At 42.4% G+C, this 18,702-nt stretch overlaps 1 protein-coding gene across 1 annotated transcript in view; it reads right to left on the reverse strand.

The window, feature by feature from the left end:
* OTOL1 (otolin 1) overlaps positions 1-18,702 on the reverse strand; it is a 68,720-nt gene that overhangs the window by 8,288 nt on the left and 41,730 nt on the right. The gene's annotated exons all lie outside the window — the stretch shown is intronic.

Raw genomic sequence — 18,702 nt, forward strand, 5'->3', positions numbered from 1 at the left:
TGTTCGAAGGACAAAGCAGGAAGAGAAACGCCCGCAAGCCAATCTTCGGCCTGCTTTGACTCAACGTTATTGTCCTCACAGTAGATTTCACTAAAGAAGTCACAAAGCGTTCTCCTAATATCGACATCAGTTGATAGTATAGTTCGTCCAGTCGTAATTGAGTTGATATTATTACGCACTAGCTCAGTCTTTGTTTTCCAAGCCAGCAGTTTACTGGCTCCTTCGCCATATTCAAAATGTGCCAGTCTGCTGGCCTCCCATCTCTTTTGGACCCTAGCATTTAATACCGAGCATAGCTCTCCTTTCAAGATGGTCACCTTATTCTGCTTCTCATGGACTATAGATGCACAGGGATCAGGGTGACTAGCAATTTCTATTTGTAGATTAGCCAACTCCGATTCTAAGGAGGTCACTGTTTCCCTGTAAATTCTATTCTTTTATATGGCCTTATTATTAATCTGACCCCTTAAGAATGCCTTAAGTGTATCCCATATAACACCTGGAGAGGCAGATCCTATATTTTCATCCAGAAAAAACTGGACCTCTACCTTAAGGGCGTCAATGATGTTAATAGATAACAATAGTGATCGATCGAATGAGCAATTACTTGATTGATTTTTTGGAAACCCTTCCAGGTCTAATAGAATTGCAGTATGATCAGAAAGACGAAATGGTAAACGTAATACTGATTTAACCAGATGGACTAAGAATTGACTGATCAGGATAAAATCAATTGGAGACTGATGATGAAATCTATAGTTTCGAAATGTAATTCCTCTTTGTAGACCGTGCATTGTTCTCCAGATGTCATTATATCCAAGATGCTTCATGTTATCCTGCAGGTATGCCCTAGTTTTCGACAAAACTTTAGCTCTATTAGATGGTGATTTATCTACTAAGGGATCTAGAACTATATTGAAATCGCCCGCCAAGATAACTGGATCAGGAAATGAATATAGATGTGAGAGGAGGGTCTTCAATGCCGAGGGATCATCCTGATTAGGACCATAGTATCCCACTATGGTTATCGGGCCCCATATATTATGGCTGACACTATTGCCCATCGTCCTCCTGGGTCTACAAGGTTAGAAACTAGTCTCACTTTGATGGATTTTCTGAATAGAATTGCCACACCTCTAGTGTGTGTTGTTTGTGACGTCGTTATACAAGCATCAATCCATCTATTCCTCTTAACCAATATTTGTATCTCTGGCTCGGTCAAATGTGTCTCCGGGAGTACTATGATCTGCGCACCAGAATCTCGAAGATATTGCATAATATTATTTTTCCTAGGACTAGTTCGCAGACCATTAATATTCCAGGAGAGGATAGACAATTTACTCATAGGAATACTATTTTCAATTTTCCCATGTAAACTTAGATTTTAACTGAGACGTATCTTGACAATAACCCCTTCACACAAAAAACCAACCTATCGCGAAAGAGAGGACTCTTTTTTAGTTTTTCCCCCTGCAACCCCCCCAGTGCCCCTGTCTAACCCACCTCCCCCCCTGGAAAACCCTTGTTTTATATATCTGGAAAACCAGATGATAGCGCTCTCTTGTAAAATCCCTTCTTGTATATTTACAGCCGGAAGACAAGGACATAAAGAAAAAGACAAAGAGAGAAAAACATCATGAACTCTAATTGTGAGGAGGTGAAGTCGACCTATGTAGCTCATTCAGTGGACTCCAGCCACGCCAACTCAGTCCTCTCCTAGTACAACCCTTCTTGGAAGAGACTGGTCTAAAGTCTCCCCAGACCAATGGGCCAATTTACTCTCGGCTGCTCCCCCCCAAAGGGCAACAGACCCTGCAGTACAATATGAGAACTACATCAAATGGCTGTGCACAGCCTTGGACTCTATCGCACCTATTAAAGTTCTTAAAGAAAAAACTAACAGCCTGATTCATGTAGCTAAATTGCACTCGCAAAGGGCCAGATTCTCAGAATCTGGCCCTTTGCGAGCGCAATTTTTTCATTTGGTATTCATGATACCAAATGCAAAAATCGCTATTTAAGAATTCGCATATTTGCGTGGAATGGCATTTAAGGAATCTCTAATAGAGATTCCTTAAATGCTATTCATGACACACAACAAAATAGCGATTTTGGACTTTTGGGGCCGCTATTTACCGACAGGTCAGACCTGTCGGTAAATAGCATAAACTCAGAAAAATGCTTTTAAAAGCATTTTTCAAAGTTGCATGTAGCACACACACATGTCCTTTGGACATGTGTGTGCGCAACACCTGTCCAAAAGTGCATTTTAGGGGTGCTACAGGGCGTCCTTTGGACACCCCTGTCACCCTTAAAATCGCTATCTCAGTTGCGAGTAGCAAATTGCTACTCGCAAATCCCCAATCATTCCAATGGGCCTCTTGGCCCATAGGAATGAATGGGGAGTATTTGCGAGTAGCAAATTGCTACTCGCAAATAAAGAACATGTAGGAATCGCTATTTAAGTAGCAATTCCTACATGAATGCCGTTTTGCGTGTCCTCAATAGCGAATCGCTATGATTCGCTATTAGGGACACGCAAAACGGCCCGTACATGAATCAGGCTGCTAGTCCAAGGAATCACCTTGGTACACTCTTGAACTTGAAGAACTAAAAAGGGCATGCAGAAGATCTGAAAGAAACTGGAGGATTTCCCGTAGTAAGAAAGACAAAACCACACACCTTGAAGCCATTAAAAAATATAAATTAGAAATCAGACGAACCAAAACCTTATACTTCGAGGAAAAAATTCTAACTGCCTCCAACTCTTCTAGAGAAATCTTTCAGATAGCAAAATTCCTGGTTGATATCCCCATGGTTCTTGCTGATCCGAGCACAGCTCAGGCCCGCTGTGAAAGTCAAGCTGAGTACTTCTACAGCAAAATACAAAAAAATGCCTCTGATTTTAGCTCACCCAATCCATCCCAGGATACTGGAACCAGCTTACCTAACATCACGACCCCAAAATTAGATGAGTTTCCACTGCTGGATGAGAACTCACTTGCGACTATTATGACGAAAATAAAATCCGGATCTCCTACAGACCCTGCCCCTCCCTATCAGTTAGTAAAAATTGAAAACATTATCAAACCTGTCATCCTCAATATACTAAATTCATCTATTTCCACAGGTTCAGTACCTACCGCATGGAAATGTGCACAGGTTAGGGCTCTGCTGAAGAAACCCACTCTGGATCCGGGTAATATGGCCAACTATCGGCCTATCTCCCTCCTTCCGTGGATCAGCAAACTCCTAGAAAAACATGTCAACTCATCTATTACTCAATTTTTAGAGAACCATCATCTTCTCCACGACTCCCAAGCGGGTTTTCGCCCAAAATTGGGAACTGAGGCGGCCCTCCTGGCGGTAACTGAGCTGGCCAGGAAGCAAATGGATCAAGGCGGCACTACAGCAATTATGTTGCTTGACCTCAGTGCCGCTTTCGATACCGTTAACACCAACATTCTTCTTCACCGCCTCAATCAGATGGGAATTTCTGGGAAGGCCATGCACTGGCTCCAGTCATTCCTGGAGAATCGATCTTTTAGGGTAGTTGAGGGTACCACTTACTCAAAAGTCTGGCCCCTGGATCAAGGTGTACCTCAGGGCTCTTCATTGAGCCCTACTCTTTTTAATATTTACATGCAGCCGTTAGCCGACATAGTGCACTCCTTCGGCATTGATATAATAACCTACGCCGATGATACACAATTAGTTGTATCTATGAATCAGGCAGACTCTTCCCCGTCCAACTTAAGTAACTGTTTGGTAGCAGTGGCTCAATGGATGGCCATCTCGCATTTAAAATTAAATGGCGAGAAAACTGAGCTCATGGTGCTGGGCAATTCAATCATTCCCAGCCCTCTGTCAGATTGGCCACCATGCATGGGGCCCATACCCCAACCAAAGTGCCACATAAAGAGCTTGGGCATCTGGCTGGACTCCAACCTCAGCTTTATGCAGCAGGCTACCACTCTCTCTGCCACATGCTTTGGGCTAATGCGTATGCTGAGAAAAGTGCTGCCTCTTCTCCCTTTTGAAGCCCGCAGAATAATGGTTCAAGCCATTATCCTGTCCCGTCTAGATTACGGGAACTCGTTATATCTAGGTGCCCCCGCATTTACAATCAAAAAGCTACAGGTGATCCAGAATGCTGCAGCTCGCCTCCTGCTGGGCCTCAACAAACGAGAGTCAGCCACCACTGCCCTGAGGAAACTGCACTGGCTCCCTGTTAAGGCCAGAGTGCTATTTAAATCTCTTTGCTTTATGCACAAAGCTATGTGGAAGAATGCCCCCACTATGATCTGTTCCTTGGCAAAACCCTATCTTCCTCACAGATCCCTAAGATCCAGCACTGCCTTTCTGGCTACTGTCAGTAAAATCAGACGGACCAGATGGGGCGGACGCTCCTTCTCCTGGAATGCCGCGAAGGAATGGAACTCCCTGCCCACCTCCCTTCGCAGTGAACCTAGCCTTTTAAAATTTCGGAAGGATCTGAAAACGTATCTGTTCATTTAATCTCTTCCCTTTTAGTATGACGGTACTTAGCGCTACGAGGCCTCCGGGTTGTTTGCGCTCTACAAAACCCGATTAATAATAACAATAATAATAATAATAATAATAATAATAATGCCCCTTATCTAAATCCTTTTAAGAGGGTATATGCGGTGCACTAATTTTCTTGTGCATATTACCTTACCTCAACCTGACCTCAACCTTTTTTCTCATCTTCTTCCTTCAACTATAGCCTTGCTATATGTCCCCATACATCCCCATGTTTTTATATATATATATATATATATATATATATATATATATATATATATATATATGTTTTTTTCCCTATTCTCACCATTACTTCCCCCTTTTTTTTTTTAAGTGCCTGCACTGATCTTATATTGTGCATGGTGTTATTGTACATAATTCTCAATGCGGCTGGAAAGACCAATTGGCCACTGCCCCATAGCTTCTGAAAGCCTCAAGCCTTTTCCCAAGTTCCCATTGTTTGTCTAGTGTAACCCTGGACAAATCTGATCGAACTTGAAAGTTAAAGCCCTTTGCACTGACAGTTTTCTGTTTTAGAGCCAGGTTTAGGATGGTTTCCTTAAGAGAATATGTAAGGAAGTTAACCAAGACATTTCTGGGCTTGGTTCTTTGTGGAATCTTCATAAAAGGCTCTCTATGGATGCGCTGTATATCTAGGGCTAATTCCTCCTCCGACTGATCTAATCTCAGCGCCTCTTTCAACAACGAGATGACATACTGCTTGATGTCTGAGCCTTCTTTATCCTTAGGAATATTCATTATACAAAGATTATTCCTTCGAGCATTGTCCTCAAGTATCCCCATCCGTTCCAATAGGATTTGATCTTCCTTCCTAAGTGTGTTGATATTAGATTTGGCCTCGTCTAGATGTAGGGACAGACCTGTGACCCTGTCCTCAAGTACCTCCGTTCTCATTGTTAGGTCACTTAGTTTTTTATCTAAGCTTTCACAATAACACCTAATATCCGCTTGATTAGCTGCAGAGGTTTCAAATCCCTTTCTGATATCTGCAGATAGCGAGGAAAACATTCCCTGGAAAGACGCCTGCAGAGTGGTAATCAGGTCTGCATTTGCGCTAATAAGTGGGGTAGCACTAGGCGGGAGAGGAAAGATGTCTGATGCGTCTGCTGTAGCTCCTTGTGTGGGACCCTGTAGATCTAATCCGGCTGTTACAGATAATGGGGCCAGCATGAAAGGTGGAGCAATTGGACTGCTACTCTCTCTCTCTACGCCGCCAACTTGAACATTACATATTCCCACATTTGCTGCCAGAATCGCAGAGCCTTCTGCACCTCCCGTAGCCATCCCAAGCGGTATGCTTGTTAACGGTCACATTGGTAATAAGTATTTGTTGCCTGTGGTCACTCTAAGACGCTTTTCCAAATGAAAAAGAGGTCACATTGATAAAGATATTCAACAATACCATTGTGTAATCAATTCTCCATTTATGATCACGCGATTGAAATGTCCATGCTGGTGGGGAGTCTTGAGGTAACCTCCCATTTAGAATTCTTAAACCCAGTGCTTCTAAATCTTTAACAAATGTTGCACCTAGTTGGTTTTGGAACGAGTTAGGTACAGTGGGAAGTGTTTGTTGTGGGATTGCCCAGAGAAAATCTTGTTCCTGGATTAACTCATCTCTCATATAGGGGACAAGCAAGTTTAAATTAAAATCCCCTGAGATAATATACTCGGTGAGGGGGTCATCCATCATTTGTTTAGATAGTAATGTAATCAGGGTAGTACTCATATTTGTTCTTGCACTAGCTGTAGGATGTATATATACATTTGTATTGTAAAAATTTATTTCGGTCAATATGATCATAAAGCATTTTAAACAAGATCTAACATTTCATTTTTGTTAAAAACAAGTAAAAAAAAATAGAAGCATGTGGCATTGTATAACTAGATAATGTAGCCTGCGTTAATCTATATTGCAATCATTCCTAAAATCACGATCTGTAATTAATTGTGAGTGCAGTGCATAAATTCAATTTACAATGGCAGATTATTTTCCGCTCTTGCTCTATCTCTCAGATCAACTTCAGCCAATAATATGAATGTATATATAAAGTGCTTGTATCAGTCAAATAAGGGTATTATCCTCTTTGGTGCTCATGATGAGACCAGCTCGTCATGAGTTACGGTGGAGCTGTGCTCATGACGAGCTGGTCTCGTCATAACAGCGCCGCTCCGCCCATGCGCGAGTAATTCCCCGCCTGTGCGGGTGAATTAATGAGTGGGCGGAGACGTGACGATACCATCTCGACATGAGCACAGCTCCATTGTGATTCATGACGAGCTGGTCTCCTCACGAGCACCGTGGCGACACGTTCACTTCCCCGCACCATGGGGAATTAACCCGCAGGGAAGGGGTTAAAGCATCATAACTTGTTACATTAAAGTACATATGCAGTATATAATAAGGAATTTACAATGCCTTGATTAGTTAATGAAGAGTTCATATATTAGCATGTTACTTCAAACAAGAAGGAAGCTAGAAACATTATTGTAAACCTATAGACACCAGTTCTACTACTTAATAGTCTTGCTCACCAAAGTAGTTTATACCTGAATAATAATATATTATTAAAATAGTACTAAAATACATACAATTCATATAAAAATCCTTCAGTAAAAAAACTTTCATTATAAGCAAGTTTTTTAATAGATTATTTTCCATACACCGTAACTTTACTATAAATAAGTTTAAAATATTCAACTTGCTCATGATCCACTCTTAATTCTAAAGCGACGAATGTGGGTAAACCACCAACATTTACTTTTGTTTAATTGCAGGCTTAAAGTATCCTTTGTATCCCTCAAGCATTACAGGGTTGACAGACCAAGTTTCCTGTAGAAGTATAACATGATAGTAACTAGTCATTGGGGTTAAGTAAGCATTGTTTAGACCATTGATATTCCATGAGCATAATTTTTATCACCATAGTGATGTATGTTATATTGGCACTGAGTTGGTCCTAGTGTTATAGTGGTTAGTTGACCGTCCATGTCCTCCTAGGAACATTGTTTTTTTCGATTGTAGCTAACTTCTTAGCTGTGTCCATCTTTTCACATACACTGTGGGTTAAATTATGTTGGACCTGAAATGTTCTTTGGAATATAGGTTGTGTTTGGTTTTCATCCTCATTATCTCTTCCCCTCTTGATCCTTACATTTGTGGTTGGAATTTTTGTATTATCCTTATTTTCCACCTGTACCTGTATTGTTCTTTGTATTGTGTGTAGGAGATGTCTTTCTACTTTCTCACTCTACTCCTCCTTCGGTTTTACATTGTTAGGAGTGATCTAGGAGTGATCTTTGGTTTCACTGGTTTTTCCGTTCCATTTTGGTCCATTGGAGTCTTCTCCGTTACACCATAGGATCCTAACCAACCTCTCTCTTTTCCATCTATTTCTGGATCATAAGGATTTCTTACACTAGAGAATGAGAATAATAAGCTATCTATCTATGAAACAAGATTACTTGTTTCACCCCTGAGGCGGAAGTCGGGGGCATCTCCTTTCTCTTTGTGCATTTTAAGCGGATAACTATTGCAGTGCGAGTGCGATGTGATGTTTACATTTCTGTATGCTTGGTGATTAAAAACTAGCGTACAGACGCTACTACGATCGGCCTCTTTTTAATACTGTAGATATTTTACCTGGAGCTTTTTTAATCAGAAACAGACCTCTCTGCCTGTCCGGACGAGATTTCTTCGTCCCAGGGGTCCCAACCTTGCTCTCTCTCCCCCGGCGCAGCCGAGCACAGCGCTCTCGCCGGCCGGGAGAACGCGGAACCGCCATCATGGGGGGAGGCAGGGTAGCTCTCCAGTTCCTGGACGCCTCCCACCCTCCCTCACTACTTAAGGCTTGCCGCCCATTTTCACAACAGATTACTTGTTTCACCCCTGAGGCGGAAGCCGGGGGCATCTCCTTTCTCTTTGTGCATTTTAAGCGGATAACTATTGCAGTGCGAGTGTGATGTGATGTTTACATTTCTGTATGCTTGGTGATTAAAAACTAGCGTACAGACGCTACTACGATCGGCCTCTTTTTAATACTGTAGATATTTTAACTGGAGCTTTTTTAATCAGAAACAGACCTCTCTGCCTGTCCGGACGAGATTTCTTCGTCCCAGGGGTCCCGACCTTGCACTCTCTCCCCCGGCGCAGCCGAGCACAGCGCTCTCGCTGGCTTGGAGAACGCGGAACCGCCATCTTGGGGGGAGGCAGGGTAGCGCTCCAGCTCCTGGACGCCTCCCACCCTCCTCCCACCGCCAGATGGACCTGGATAAAAGGAAGGGCTCATCCCGCCCGCGTAGCGGGCGGGCGGGCGCAGCGGCGCGCCGATGGCGCGCCTAAGGCAAGCCCGTCTGCGCCCGTCCGCGCCGGGCCCGCGCCCAGCACCAGAACCCCTGCATCTCGCTCCCCAACAATCTCCTGGACCTTTGATCAACTGCTACACCTTCGTCAAGGCGCCTGCAACCCCGCAACTTGCTGTAATCCACATAGCCTGGAAACTATTGCATATTCCTGCTCACAATGTAACTTCACTATCCCTGATGTTATTAAACCATCTCATCAGCCCATGACCGCTCACTGCCAGCCCCCGGTCACTTTAAAAGCTGCCTTAATTAACTGCAGATCTCTTCCTGCTCACGCCACTGATATCTGGCTATCGCTCGACACTCACAAATGGGACTTATTATTTCTCACAGAAACTTGAATCAGAGATTCGTCCAAACCGGACATTAACTTGGCCACTCCCCTGGCTACTGTCTTGTAGGCATTAATCGAGAAAATTCCAAACCCGGGGGGGGTCTCGCGGTAATCGCGAAATCCCACCTTAAATTGAATATTTAAAAAATTCCCAATCCCGGCCTTATTGAAGCCATGTACTTTACGATCATGGACTCTGCAAGTATCATTTTTGCCGGTATCCTGGTCTACAATCCCCCTGCAGCCACCGTCTCTTCTCTCAATGCCCTGACGCATTCTATTGCGGACTTCTCACTTAAGCACTCCCACTTTACAGTGCTGGGAGATTTTAATCTCCATATTGATAATCCGTCTTGTGCACAAGCCTCCTCCCTTCTGGAAACTTTACAAGGACTTACCTTGTCCCAATTAGTTAAAGGCCCCACTCACATAGCAGGCCACACACTTGATCTTATTTTCTCCAATCATCCTGGTATCTCTGCCCTCCCCCCCCTCCCCCTTACCTGGACAGATCACTTCCTTCTTCCCTTTACTATCACTATTCCATCCCCTCCTCCCCCCTCTTCCCTCAACAGAGACAGTGGTCGCAAATGGACCAAAGTCACTTGTGAGTCCATGGATTCCCGTCTTCAGTTTCAATTTAATCATTTGGAAGATCTTGACAAAGAAACGGCAAGATATAACTCGACCCTTACCTCTGCTCTGGACTCAGTTGCCCCTCTTGTCCCGCTGACTTCCACCAGATCTCGCCCCTCTGCCCCTTGGTTTTCCCCCTTGCTTCGTGAGGAAAAGAGTAAGTGCTAACAGATGGAACGCAAATGGAGACAGGACTATGACCCTTTGGCCAAACTGGCCTATAAGTCTGCCCTAAATAAATTCCAAAAACTGAAACGTTCCTCGATGAGAGCTTATTTTTCAAATCTCATTCAACAGGCGCAGAATTCCTCCAAAACTCTCTTCACCATCGTGAAGGATTTTGTGAATCCCCCTGCCATGAAAACCCAATGCGTTCCTACTCAAGACCTGTGCAATGGACTTTCTGACTTTTTTCAGAATAAAAATCATTAAACTTTCTTCCTCCTTTGATAGCGCCCCACCTAACCACCATTCTGATGTTCCATTTTCCACGCACTGTTCTTTCAACTCTTTTAGTGAGCTAACCCCTGACTTAGTGTTGTCGCTGCTGTATAAAGTCAAGTCTGGTTCGCCTTTAGACCCAGTCCCTGCTAAAGTAATGGGCAATCTCGCCCCTGTTTTAATCAAACCTCTCCTCTCCATCTGGAACTCCTCCTTGACCCACGGTCAATTTCCCTCAGTGTGGAAACAGACTAGGCTACTTCCCATTCTGAAAAAACCCGACGCTGACCCCTCACAATTTTGCAACTACAGACCCATATCGCTCCTGCCTAAACCTGCCAAGGTACTGGAGAAAGTGGTCCAGAAACAGTTGGCTCAGTATCTTGAAACAAATCAGCTGCTGCATGATTCTCAGTCCGGTTTTAGAACCGGCTACAGCACCGAGATGGCGCTGCTGGATGTTTCTGAAATTATCAGGGAATCAGTGGATAGGGGCGAAGAGGCCATGTTGGTCCTCCTCGACCTATCCGCTGCATTTGACACTGTATCCCACAACATACTTACAGCTCGTCTACAACAGCTGGGGGTCGGTGGTACAGTCCTGGCATGGACTAAATCTTTTCTGTCCAGACGGTCTCAGAGGGTACTGATGCACCCATTTGAATAAGAGGATAAACCCCTCTTGTGCGGAGTGCCACAGGGCTCCGCCTTAAGCCCTTCATTGTTTAACGCTTACTTGGCCCCGCTTGCCAAGGTAGTAGAGTCATGGGGGGTCAGGGTGGTCTCATATGCTGATGATACTCAGCTCGTTTTTTCATTCAGAGACCATTCTGACTCCCTCTTTGCCAACTTCAGAAACTGCCTTGGCAATATTTGCACATGGATGTCTGCTAACCACCTTGCCCTAAACACCGACAAAACTGAGGTTCTCTTTTTTAGCCAGAAATCACCTCCCCCTGCAACCCTATGGTGGCCTACCGTCTTGAACCCTCCACCCACACCAGTGCAGTCCGCCCGCAACCTTGGCTTCATATTTGACACCTTGTCCGGAAAAACCCAGGTCAATAAAGTTGCGGGGGCCTGTTTTAATAAACTGCGCATGATTAGGAAGATTTTTCCCTACCTCCCCCAAACATCCCGCAAAACGGTTGTCCAGGCACTTATCACGGCACATCTTGATTATGCCAATAGCTTATATGCCGGTGCCCCCCAATATCTTATAGACCGTTTGCAAATCATTCAGAACGCTGCAGCAAGGCTCATTGGAAATATCCCTGCCCGCAATTCGGTCAGAGCATATCGGGATGAGTTACACTGGCTTCCCATAGCCCGGCGTATTGATTTCAAAATCTTGATCCTTGCATTCCGGGCAATTCACGGAACTGGCTCGGCCTATCTGAGCAAACGACTCAAGATATCATCTTCTGTAAGACATCTGAGATCTAACAGCCTTCGTCTACTGATCGTCCCCAGATTCAGGCTTACCCGAAGTGGCGGCAGAACTTTCACCGTCACAGCTGCCAAGCTCTGGAACAGCCTACCTCTTGACCTTAGGTTCATCGAATCTGAGCCAGTCTTCCGACGCAAACTAAAAGCCTGGCTGTTTACTAAACGCCAATTAAATGCTCCTGCATCTCTTGATTTCTCCTCTCAGATGGACTTGAACTAGGCAACCCTCTCTGGTGATATTCCTGTAATCTTAGCGCCGGGACACCCCCGCTGGAGGTAGCCGCGCGCTCTACAAGCTTCTAAAATAAATAAATAAATAAATATACCTTTTTACCTTTGTGTATCATTTCTGTCCTCCTTAGGATAAGTTTCTCTGGTGCCTTTATTAAATAAGGCGTAGTACTTCTTACTTCTTCCATTAATAAGAGAGCTCTTATCCACATGAGATTCTTTATCTTGTTCTCCCTTAAAGCCTTCATTTTGGTTAGCGTCATCATCTCTCAAAGCATTAGTATGACTTTCTAGAACCTGTGTTGTTATTACAAAGCTGCGTTTGGGCGTATTCCTTGCTTTACGCAGTTTTTCCATTTGCTTTTTCGATAAATAGTACTTTGGAGATACCTCTTCCCTGACCTCCCCATTAGTAGAGGCTTCTTCACCATTTAAACATACTGTATTTTTTATATCCTGTTGTTGGCTCTGGTCTACTTCCGTTCTTCTATTATCCTTTGTTGCCAATATTGGGCTCCATTTGATCATTTGATCTTATTTGTAGCTGTACCCGATTTTTTCTGAGGTGGTTTCATCTCAATAGGTGGTGGGGATTCAAGTTCATTTATCATTGGTTCTTTCACGATTTCTTCTATACATGAATTGACCTGTTTCTTTGCCTCATCAGAAATCCTGCTTTCTTGTCGCTGGTTATGGCCTATTAACGTAGTTAAGCTACCTCTGTAGGGCATTTCATTGGGTAAGATACAATGGTCAGAGTCACATTGCTGGTTTGCCTCATTTTTCGGATTAGTGTCATTAATTTTCCAATTTACCCCTTGTTCCTTATGTCTCCCATTTCGCAGACTTATTTTGACGTCTTCAAGAATTGTTGTCATTGCCTCTGGTAATGTTATTAATGTGCTTATTATGGGGGCACATGTTCAATTAATGTTTGTAGTAGAGGCCTGCATTTGTGCTCTTTTTATCAGGCTGTTCAACTCAACCAGTTTCTGATCTATGCCCACTACCAAGCTTGTCTTCACGTTAAGTAAATCAACTTGAATCTCCATTTCATTTGATTGAAATGTCAGAGCTTCTAATGTCAGTGTGGATGTATGATAGAAAATATCCCAGATTGACCCTAGTTCCTGGTTGCTTGTAGTTGAAGTTGTAGAATTATGGTGTTGATGGTTACTGAGATTTTTTGGGCCATTATAATCAAATTGAGTTACATTATCTGTGCCGCCTTCATGGCGTACCTGAGTTCCCTACACTTTTTTTGTAGTACAATAGGATATTTTGTTATTAAAAGTAGAATTATCATTCGTGTACCACATAGCTGTATTTCCTCTTTATTTTTTCCTTTATTTGCTTTATATCCATCCGGTTCATTGGTGTTAAGGTAATACAATATACTATTATCATTGTCAGATCTTTTTTGGGGAACAATATCCCCATCAATATCACCACAGGTGTCACTGCTAGCTGTGCACGGTATTGTTCCAGCTATGATTGATTCTTGAGTCTCTTGTTTTGCTACTTGTAATGTTGAGTTAGTAGCAATAAATGCAGTAAAAGCTGGGAAGGTGCCTGGACTGGATAAGATACCAGGTGATTTATGGAAACATGAAAAGGAGGTTTGGGCTCCCTACATTCATTTTTATGTAATTCGGTTGCAACAGGTGCCCTGATTCCAGAATCGTGGAAGGGCACAGAGATTGCAACCATTTTTAAAAAGTGCAACCGCCATGACCCGTCGCATTATTGACCGATTAGTTTAATTGATGTTTTACAAAAGACATATGCACGTCAAATTTTAAATAAATTGAGTGGTTGGATTGGGGAGTACAGTATTCTATCCAAGTATCAGGCAGGTTTTAGAGCCAAAACTAGCACAATAGACCAGGTTTTTAGATTTCTTTGTATAATTTGGAAGTATATTACAGTTAAGAAAGCTCATTTGTATATTGCCTTTGTGAACCTTAATGCAGCCTTTGACCTCATCCCCAGAAATATCTTGTGGAAGTCTCTAACAGACCAGGGTGTTCCAAGAGTAATCCTTGTACAGATTATAAGACTACATGAGGATAACTTTTCAAGGGTAAGAAGGGGTCCAAATGGTGAACTTACTGATCATATACAAGTAAAAAGGGGGGTAAGGCAGGGATGCGTGCTAGCCCCTACCTTATTTTCGTTGTATGTCAATTACATCCCTGAATACCTCTTGGGTTGCGAACATGATTCTCCCAAGTTAGGGGGGAAGCCACTACCGGCACTTTTATTTGCAGATGATACAATTTTATTATCACAAACCCCCAAGGGTCTGCAAAGTTTATTAAATACTTTCGAGATTTATTGTGAAAAGAAGGGCCTGGAAATACATTCTACCAAAACGAAATACATGGCAGTTAACCCACACAAATCTTTAAAAAAAATCTAACTGTGACAAATGAGAAGATAGAATATGTGCTAAATTTTAATTATCTAGGTATTGCATGGGATTCTAAAATGAATTGGAGACCACAGTTGGAAAAAAGTCGGACTATATTACTCCAAAACTCAGTGCCAATGATAAGGAAGCACGAGGGTAGCTTGTCTAAAGCTGTATTTCCTGCACTTGAGTTATATAAATATAGGGTGCAGTCGGCATGCCTATACGAAGCGGAATTGTGGGGTCACATGATAAAGAATACTTTTATGGTGGTCGAGAATACATTTTTTAGAAAGTTATCAAGCCTACCTATGCGTACACCATTAATACCACTAGTGATGGATTTAAATGTCCGTCGCACTGACCAGCAGGCAACTCTACGGCCACTATTGTTTTGGGTCCGCCTGTGGGCAACAGATGAACTTATTCATTATAGAGAAGGCCTAGAGGAAATTCTTAGAATTAAAAATGATACAAGGCTGCAATGGTTAAATCATGTTCGTGATTGGTTTTATAACTTAGGACTCAAGCAGTTTTGGGACCATCCCCATGAATTGTCCAGGGGTTCAAAAAAATTGCTGAAACTAACATATTGAGGTACAAAAGGGGGTTTAAGCAAGACTCCATGTCTTACTGCTCAAAACTAGGCACTTTATCTACAAGGTTCCTCTCCATAAAACCAAATGGGAAATTTAAATCCTTTTTAGATGAAATAGAACCACAGCTGGCAAAATCCCTCTATTTGAAATTCCGCTACGTGTCCTGCAGATAAATGCAAACACAGTAATATGGGCCCGTAGCGTTGGGGATATTAGCGATGGTTGAGGTACTATATGCCACACAGGTGCAAAAGAGAATGAATTGCACCTACTCTTCTTCTGCCCAGGTTACATACTTTGCAGGAGGAAATGGATCAAACCCATTTGTAAGCTTTTGGGTATCAGATCCTGTTACGAGGCAGCAAGAGTATTGCAATCAGACACGACACAAGCAATAGTTTTTAGTGTTAGTAGATATCTCTTTGGTGTAGATTTAATAAGAAAGAGAATAGGACTGAAACTCTAGATATTTACAGGAACCAGTGCGTGTTTTACTTGAATCTTTATCCATGCCTATACCTTGTTGGCTTCCCATTAGAGGGATTATGCATCATTGTTTCATATTAGGTGTATGCCATGGAATTTTTGTGTACTTTTTTAGATCGATTAACAGTTTAGAACTGCTAACATTATAAAGAAATATATTGTTTCATGAATGTATGAATATAATTACTCCTCAAATGCCATTTTATCAATTAATGTATCTAATGACGGGATTTTATATATATATATTTTTATTTTTAATGTCTAAGAAAGGTCTTGTATTGGGACATTGATTCTCAATAATTTTGTACTGATCTGGCATGATGCCCTTTGAAATGTTACAAAGTGATGTTTTTTAAATGAATTGAATGTAATCTGTTATGGTTTTTTAAATCGAAATAAATATTATTGAATTAAATTGAATTGAGTTAGGGCCATATGTATCATCCTCACCATTTGCGATTTCTAAATAGCGAATTTTAAGAAATCGCAAAACGGTATGTATGTAGGAATTTGCTTCTTTTTAGCGATTCCTTAACATTCCTAAATTGCGATTAGCAAATTGCTAATCGCAAATTTACCATTCATTTCTATGGGCCAGGAGGCCCATAGGAATGAAGGGGAAATTTGCGATTAGCAATTTGCTAATCGCAATTTGGGAATAATTTCAAGGGTGCAGGGGTGTCACAAGAACACCCTGCTTCACCCCTGAAAATGACATGTGTGGGCATATGGCGCACATACATGCCCTAAGGGCATGTATGAGCGTCATATGCTACCTTTGGATTTTAAATAAATTACTTTTTCAAAAGAATTCGCAACTTACCACCAACTAAAAGTTGGTGGTAATTTGCGAATCCTTATGGGCATTTTTGCATTAATTTTTATTTGATACATTGCATTTAAGGAATCACTAAATTTGCGATTCCTTAAGTGCAATCGCAAAATAAGGAATGGCACATTTTGCGATTCCTTATTTTGCTGCGAAAATTTTTCATACATTCCATTTAGCAAATTAGCATTCGCAAAGGCTGAAATTCTGCGAATTCCGGCCTTTGCAAATGCTAATTTGCTTGATACATATTGCCCCATGTCTCTGAACTAATTTCCCATTTGCTTTTCTAAATTATTACATTTACCTCCAAGGGTGGCGGGATACTGACTGTCAACATATCCAGTGATTTTTCAGGTGCATCCAGACCACTCTGCTCCTTTTGGGTTGCTGAGACTACACTTAACATTTCAAAATTTGTGAAATGACCCTTTGTTATGTTTACTTTTTCCACTTTTTCAGTTTCTAAAGGATACATACACTTGCTCTGTTTTTGTGCATCTGAAACTTGACAGATATTTTGTACACAATTATTGTTTGGTTTGATCGGTGTTTGAAGATTGCTGGCTTCTACTGCTGTTTGCATTGGCATAATAGCCTCCAGTGGATCCTTCATAAATTTTATTTTTATGGTGTTTTTGTAGTCTTTTCAAACAATTGTGCAATAGGCGAAATTAGGAATTGATTCCCTCCTGCTGTATTTCCTTTTTTGTCCGGTGCTTTTAGTGCTTGTATTATTCTTGTTCTTCTTGTAGTAGTACCAGGGGCTCTTTCTTTGCCTGAGTGCATACTGAAGCCACTACAGCCACTACAACCACCATCTTTACTATCTTGTGCTTCAAATGCTTCAAACGCGAGCAGGCCTCAGGCTAAATGCAGGCTGCACCCAGATCTAACTGGGCCGCCTCCGCTTCCTCCGGGCACACTCTCTACAACTGCCGACTAACGGCTGCTGAAATTCACAGCGGCACTCGATAATGGTGTGCCTTTTGGCCTGATTCTCTGCTTCCTCTTAGTTCAGCAGTATCCGCATCTGCAGCGTTGGCAATGTCTTGGAGCAGTTACGGAGGAGTTACAGAGCAAAGAGACACAACATAGAGCTCCTGCTCTGGATTAATCACAAACTCCGCTCCTGTGCTCCTCTGACCCAGCTCCGGCACCAGCACCGGCTCCTGCTCCTCTACTCCTCAGCTCCTGTGCGTGCCCGTGCTGCCAGTCGTAAGACGTCTTCGTATTGTTGTCAATAATGGATATTAACTATGTTAGATATTACCCAAGTCAAAGGTACTAATAGTACTAATTTTGCCAGGTTTGAAAATAATTATTGTGACTCCAAGAGAATTAAATGTGACTCGGACTCTGGGGTTGCACTGATTCCAACACTGATTCCAGCCGCAAGCGGAGCACCAACCTGGTTGCCCGGTAAGCGCGGAGCAAGAAATAACACCGCACATACGGCTCCAACTCCAGCCCAACTCCAGCCCCAGCTCCGGCTCATTCCGCACTCACAGTTTTTTATTTCAGCGATGGATCCCCATTGTTGGTAGGTATTAGCGGGAACGGGAGCAGGAGCTGCGAACCATAACCATCCGCGGCAATCTAAGCACCCACAGAAAACTGCAGCAATCCGGGAAAACCAGCCGGTAAACCGGACGCTGCCGCCGCCAGCCACTCCCACTCCTCTCGCTACTCGCTACTCTGCTCAGTCCGCGTGCACTCCGATCCGGAACCGGAGAGACGCGTACCAGCAGTTGTCACACCACCAGCAGTCGTCACACCTTGCCCTTAAGGATATAAAAAAATGGAACCGAATCTTACCAAGGCCCCCCTGCGACCAGAAATCACATCAGTCCACCCTACATTTTATCCTCTTCTATAATTTTTATAGAGACATTAGAAAGAGTGTTTTACAACCTTTATTCCTTGATGAAAAACTGTATTTTTATACACCTGCATTCGATTTTATTCGTTGTCTAGATAATGAGAACATTTGTAATGCAGTGGTGATCTTTATACAAATGGCAATCAACAGAAGAAAGATCAATTCACACCTCGAGGCCTTAGTTTATGAAGGAATATAGGATATATACTAATGGGTACCTCCTAGGAAAGTCATTCTTTTTTTTGTTCTTTGTATAATTAGACAATACCTTTTACTTAGTGCATTCCATGTATTATTCATCTATAGCAGATAATTGATCACTTATTGGATTTTATATATTTATCTATAAAATATTTAAAAAATTGTATATGTTGTATAGACCTGAAATGTGATGAATTTTGAGGAGAGTACTTTTATGGTTGTATCTTTTTAACCAAATAAATCTTTTGATTGATTGACTTTTAGAACCTT

This window comes from Lissotriton vulgaris, chromosome 11, assembly GCF_964263255.1.
Source record: "Lissotriton vulgaris chromosome 11, aLisVul1.2, whole genome shotgun sequence".
NCBI lineage: Eukaryota > Metazoa > Chordata > Amphibia > Caudata > Salamandridae > Lissotriton > Lissotriton vulgaris.